This window comes from Olea europaea, unplaced genomic scaffold (assembly GCF_002742605.1).
Source record: "Olea europaea var. sylvestris unplaced genomic scaffold, O_europaea_v1 scaffold2724, whole genome shotgun sequence".
Taxonomy (NCBI): Eukaryota; Viridiplantae; Streptophyta; class Magnoliopsida; order Lamiales; family Oleaceae; genus Olea; species Olea europaea.
In genome coordinates, this window is record NW_019245657.1 from 107890 (window position 1) to 115052 (window position 7163).

Below are 7163 nucleotides of genomic sequence, written 5' to 3' on the forward strand. Positions count from 1 at the left end.
AAAAAAAACTGCGCTTATTCGAAAAGCAGCATTTCTGACGTTAAAAACAATCTCAAACCATGCATAAAACTCACATTGATTCTCTCTGGAACTTGATTCATGAAACTATAAAACTGCTAATAGAAGTGGTTATCAAGACAGATAAGTCAGGATTTTTCATTTTTATTCTTCTTATTTTTTGAAGGTAAAAACCCTGCCACGAGTAAAAGGTAGTAATTATAATCTAGTTCTACAGCAGAGTCATAAACATAATAAAAACAATCTCCATTTCGTGTGAAGAGGAGAATAAGATACAATGATGATAATAAAGGCACTGAATTTCTCTATTCACAAGCTAACTTGGTGTCAAAGCTGCTCAAGCAGATTGCAAAAGCCTGAAAAGCAGATAGGGGATATCGATAATCCATCGTGAACATATCCTTGCCGACTTTGCCAAATTGGAGGATGATTTTGTCGTGGTCAGATTGGGTTGGCTGAGAAGGCAGTGGTGCATTAGTGGCGGCCGCTGGTGGTTGCGTGGAGGCGATAAACTAAAAGTTCTTGACCGATGCAACTGTCACCCGTCCTCTGAAATTGAGGCACCAGTATTGTAATTGTTCGTGCCATCTTGGCGCCTTGTTCTTGAGAATCAAGGGTCTTCCTTTACCATCATCGTCCTCATTGCACACGCCAGCAATATCGGAAAACCGTGAGCTACAGAACTCGGTCGAGTGATCAAGAGATTTCAAGAAAGAAATGCTCCGGAATGAGTCCTCAAGGGACCTTGGCATGAGTTCAGGTTGTCCAGGGACCACGCCTCCGGGATCAACTGCTGAGGCAGGTATTGAGTGCATGATGCAGTTCATCCTGCGCGGTCCCCGTGTCCCAAGCACGTTCAGTTCGTACGTGATTTGGGCTATGGTGTAAGTGCCAGAAGGTACTTTGGGAGATACTTTCTTGGAGTTGAATCTTCGACTAGTTTTCCCAGGTGGAGGGACACGTGAACAAGTATGAGGAGGCTGTGTATCATACATTAAAAATTTCGTGCCGAGAAAATCTGATCTGCAACAATCAGTAAGATTTAGTATCGAGGATAGATAAATTACTATCATCATCATCATCATCCAAGACAAATACTACAATAGGATCAACATATATAAAAGCACCAGTCTTGAGAAGAAAGCATAAACTGAACATATATACAATCAAGACCTTTGAAGCAAAAGCACGCCGACAAGGACCACAAGGTGTCCTATACCCTATTTTTCTAGTACAAAGTTGAAATGGTAAATCAAATTTCGTGCCAAGTACTTGAGGCCTTGGAGGCAATACAAAGGAACATTTTTAATTCTCTCATAGAAGTTGAATGCTTTCAGTCAAAGGCACCAGGAGAAATAAATATACAAGTACAGATTTTACTGAATCCATACATTTTTTTGCACGTTAAAAACAAATGATAAAAATGATAACCTATTAACCGAATTTTGAGAGTAGCAGGCAACAATTAAGTTCACGTAGATTGTGCAAGTCAAGCATAATTCAGGCAAATATATAAGGATAATTCATTTCATTCGCTTCTGCAAGCCTAAGAAAACTTCACTGTATCTTGCCCTTGGCCTTAAATAATGTACCATTGACTTGTTTGCTTCCTTATTTAAGATAAATTAACTTCTAAAGAAATTATATATTAACGAATTTTGCTAAAGTTGCTTCAATATGAATTTTCATCCACCTAAAATTGCCAATAATAATCTTTAGCACATGGCAAATGAAGTATGATAATTTCCGTTATCTTCTTGTGCCTTCTAATGTTATTCTTGAGCCTCCCTTTTGCTCTTTTGCTTGGTTCTTTATTTAATAGATCTTTTGCTCCTCTTAATGTTACATTAATTGATTATTTGTAAATGATTTATGTTTATTTATGCCAGAAGACACATCCCAGAAAACATTCAATACGAATTCCTTTTCAACACAATTTTTAAATTTTATTTTCACATTTGCACACTTTCCTGGTTTCATCCTATTGGTATGCATTCTCAAATGAACGTAATGTCACCAACAAAACTATACAACTCTATTCAACACAGGAGAAACAATCATCATTTTTCCAAATTACAAATTGACATAAATTAATATAATAACTTCTAAGAAATCCCTAGAACTAGAATTTCAATTATAAACTCCAGTATGTATCCCCATAAGAAATTTGTCTCTCTCGTACATTCTCAAGACATCACAAGAAACATTTATCTAACATGGGAGAAAGTAATAACACAAAGGCAGATATAATAGAATAAAAAAATTTATATTCAATGTTACCTTAGTTTTCCAATACATGTGCTGCTTGATCTAGAAATATTATCTGCGCCCATTGAGATAACATACTCTGTACAAGTAGTTCATCGAGTTCTTTTTGCAGAGAGAAGAAAATTTGCAAAGCTGGTAAAATTAAATTGCAACTAACATAAGAACAGGAACAAATAGGCAAAAGTGAAGGGAGTGCAAACACCAAAAAGGTTCAGTTCATGATAATATTCTTCTTCACAACTGTCCATGCACTCAGACACATAATGTGCAGATATGGAAAACTACTACTTGTCAACAGCATATGAATCTCAAAATGAAAGATTCAAGATCATGTTTCAACAAATTTGTTTTATGCTTCTAACCACAGAATTGCTCTGTACATCACAGTTCTTGAAGAGATGATATTCTTGCTTACATTACTCAATTACTGTCAAGTGGATATCAAGGAGGGGAGTTTCCACAAAAAACAATTGTAGCATATTTGTGAATTTGTTAAGCCTCCAATCCGTTTCATCTATGCTAGAAGAAACCAGAAGAATGGAGAAGTCACTAGAAGGGATGGGTAATAGCATTCGGTTAGGAAGCAGAAGAGAGGAGGGAAATTCTGTTAGGGGGAAATATTATAAACAAGGGAAGGAAAGAATAGAAAGGCACGAAAATATTCAAGTGAGGAGTAGAGTGGTTTATTCTTGTTTACAGCCTTCTTCAGGCTTTTGTTCATTCCAGTTTCTGTAATCAACCGTTCTTTTAATCAAATAAGCATTTATTCCATCATTATCTTGTTCTTTCTAGTTGGTATCCTAACAACTTGGTATCAGAGCTCGTTCGATCAAATGGAGCAAAAGAAGGACAATAGGATGGAGGCAGTGGAAAAGGAACTAGAAGAAGTGAGGGGAGGCATGCAACAACTACCAATCTTGGAGAAATCGGTGGAAACTCTCAACCAAATTATGGTAAGGATTCTACACTCCCTGGAGGAAACTCAGAAAACTGTCGCAGCGCTTGTGAACACCAGAGCGGGGTTAGGGAAGATCTGGAAGGAGAAGGGTCTAGTAGCATCATAGAGGATTCCGCTCCAATCAGCTCCGGCCGGCAAGAGATCAGACGCGGCGAAGAAGTGAGAGTAGAGCAACCCAATGAGGAAAACAGCTGGAGGGGAATCAGGAAGCTGGAGATGCCCATCTTCGCCGGCGAAAACTCAGATGGTTGGCTATTCCGGGCTGAGAGATACTTCAAAATCAATGGCCTCAACAAGAAGGAGAAACTGGGCGCAATTAGAGTTAGCCTAGATGGCGACGCTCTTTCCTGGTTGCAGTGGACAGAGGCAAGGGCTCTATTTCACAGTTGGGACCAATTCCGGCAGCAATTACTGAAGCGATTTAGACCGACCCAAGAAGGAAATGTTTGTGAAAAATTTTTGGTAGTCAAACAAGAAGGGACCGTCGCTGAATTCAGGAGGAATTTTGAGTCGCTGGCAGCACCAGTCACCAGGATCTCGGAGGAGGTAATGGAAGGGATATTTGTTAATGGACTGAAGCCGGATGTACGAGCTGAGGTTAGGGTGTTGGGCCCAAAGGGGTTGGGCCAAATTATGGATATGGCCCAACGCATAGAGGATCGAAATAACTTAATGAAAACAGCAAGGGAGAGTCCGGCCTAAAGGACAATTAAAACAGTGGCAGCTCCAAATCGCTGGGAAGGGAGGAAATCCAATTCATTCCCAACCCGATCTATGACGGTGGGGGAGAAATTTATAGCGCCAACCAAGGACCCGCCAGTCAAACGTATATCCGATGCCGAATGGCAGCTCAGGCGAGAAAAAGGGTTATGTTTCCGGTGCGATGAAAGGTACACTGCAGGCCACCAGTGTAAGAGGAAAGAGCTTAGGATTTTGTTGCTACAGGAAGGAGATGAGTCAGGAGGAGAAATCGAGTTGCTGGTGGAGGATGAAAAAGTTGAGGTTGCTGAGATGGTCGAACTCTCTTTGAATTCGGTGGTAGGGTTATCAACCCCAGGAACTATGAAGCTCAAGGGCATGGTAAGACAAAAGGAAGTGACCATTCTAGTCGATTGCGGTGCAACGCACAATTTTATCTCTCTGGGGCTGGTCCATGAATTAGAACTGCCAATCACGACCACTACTAATTATGGGGTCATTATGGGGTCGGGTGAATCTGTCAAGGGCAATGGAATGTGCAAAGGGGTCGTGTTAGAGATGTAGGGCCTGATCGTAGTAGAAAATTTTCTACCGCTGGAGCTGGGTGGAATCGATGTCGTGTTGGGAATGCAATGGCTTGGGAGTTTAGGCTCAATGGAGGTTAATTGGAAGTGCCTGACCATGAAACTTTGGATGGGGAAATCAATGATAGTGCTGAAGGGGGACCCAGGCTAAATAAAACAGGAATATCACTTAAGGCCATGGTGAAGGCTTTGCAAGAAGAAGGTCAGGGAATATGGGTGGAAAGCATCTCGGGCTTGGGGAAGGAAACTCGGAAGGAAGAGGTATTAGCAGAAAATATCAAACAGCTGATACAGCAATTTCAACACATATTTCAGGAACCGGCAGGATTACCACCTTGTCGAGAAACAGACCATACTATTAGACTGAAAGAGGGAACTGAGCAAGTCAGCGTTCGGCCTTTCCGCTACCCGCACATTCAAAAAAATGAGATAGAGAGAATGGTCCGGGAAATGCTTGCAGTCGGGATTATCCAACCCAGCATATCTCCATTCTCTAGCCCCGTTTTACTTGTCAAGAAAAAGGATGGAAGTTAGCGCTTTTGCATTAATTATCGTGCCCTCAACAAAGTCACCATTCCCGACAAATTTCTTATTCCTATAATCGATGAATTACTGGACGAGCTGCATGGAGCAACAATTTTTTCTAAATTGGACCTCAAATCGGGATATCATCAAATTCGGGTTCGAGAAGAAGACATACATAAAACAGCATTCCGAACACACGAGGGGCACTATGAATTTTTGGTAATGCTGTTTGGGCTCACAAACGCTCCGGCCACTTTCCAGTCGCTTAGGAATCAGGTATTCCGAGGTTATTTAAGGAAGTTTGTTTTGGTGTTTTTTGATGATATTTTGGTATACAGTAAGGATGGGAAAGAGCATGAACGTCACTTGAAGATGGTTTTTCAAACCTTGCAAGCACATCAATTGCATGCCAACATTAAAAAGTGCTCCTTCGCCCAACCCCAGATAGAGTATTTGGGCCATTTGGTAACAGCTAAAGGGGTGGCAGCCGACCCTAACAAGATTTAGCCATGTTAAATTGGCCATCACCAAAAACTCTTAAGGAACTTCGACGCTTCCTAGGACTGACAGGCTATTATCGAAAGTTTGTGGCCGACTATGGAGCTATATCTTGGCCTCTCACACAGCAACTAAAGAAGGATGCATTTGGGTGGACTCCAAAGGCTGAGAAGGCATTCTAACAATTAAAGACAGCTATGACCACAGTCCAGTTCTAGCTCTTTCGAATTTCTCAAAAACATTTGTGGTAGAAACCGATGTATCTGGATACGGTCTGAGGGCAGTGTTGATGCAAAGCCAGCAGCCTATTGCTTTCTTTAGTCAGGTATTATCCAACAAGTCCCAACAGAAGTCAGTTTATGAGAAGGAACTGATGGCCATAGTATTGGCAATTCAGAAATGGAGACATTACCTGTTGGGGCGACGATTTCTAGTACGAACGGACCAAAGGAGCCTGAAGTATTTACTGGAACAAAGAGTAGTGCCTGGGGAGTTTCAACGATGGGTTACTAAGTTGATGGGATATGAGTTCGAGATACAATATTGTCCCGGCATGGAAAATAAGGCCGCAGATGCATTGTCCAGAATCTGCCCTCCGGTAGAATTCTCGGCCATCATTATTCCGACGATAGTGGATATCCAAACAATCTTGGAACAGGTAGCCTCTGACCCTGTTCTCTCCAAAGTTAAGAAAGAGTTACAAGAAGACCCCGACTCCCACCCACGTTTCTCACTAGAGCAAGGGAGGATGCTGTACAAAGGAAGGCTGGTAATCTCTTAGACTTCATCATTAATTCAGAACTTGCTAAGAGAGTACCATAGTAGTGTGGTGGGTGGTCACTCCGATTTTCTTCGGACATACAAACGGATGACAGCAGATTTATATTGGAGGGGAATGAAGAAAGATATCAGAAAGTTTGTGGATGAATGTCCAGTATGCCAGCAGAACAAAAATTCAGCCTTATCGCCCGCAGGCCTCCTACAACCCTGCCTATCCCATGTTTGATCTGGGAAGATATCTCCATGGATTTCATAGAGGGACTACCAAAGTCAGGGGGATTTGACTCCATATTGGTGGTAGTGGATCGCCTAAGTAAGTACGCTCATTTTCTTCCCCTCAAACACCCGTTCACAGCACCAATGGTTGCAGCCATATTTGTCAAAGAAGTGGTAATACTTCATGGTATCTCGAGATCCATTGTATGAGATCGGGACAAAGTCTTCTTAAGTCAGTTTTGGACGGGATTGTTCAAGCTACAAGGCACTAGTCTCCGTCGAAGCACGGCGTATCATCCACAAACGGACGGCCAGACATAAATTGTCAACAAATGCGTGGAAGCTTATTTGCAGTGTTTCGCATTTGATAAGCCTCGAAACTGGATTAATTGGCTACCATGGGCCGAATATTGGTATAATACTACCTTCCATGCTTCCACAAAAACCACTCCTTTTCGAGCAGTTTATGGGAGAGACCCTCCTCCACTCATTCGCTATGGTGTCCAAAACACAGCTGTTTCAGCCGTAGAACAAGAAGAACTGAAACATCATCTGCTCCAAGCTCATGACCGAATGAAGTTATCAACGAATCAGCATAGGAGAGACGTTGAGTTCAT

General features: G+C 41.7%; 1 pseudogene; it reads right to left on the reverse strand.

Annotated features, from left to right (window-relative positions):
• Window positions 1–144: 144 nt before the first annotated feature.
• LOC111383613 lies at window positions 145–2854 on the reverse strand (annotated as a pseudogene).
• Window positions 2855–7163: the final 4309 nt, after the last annotated feature.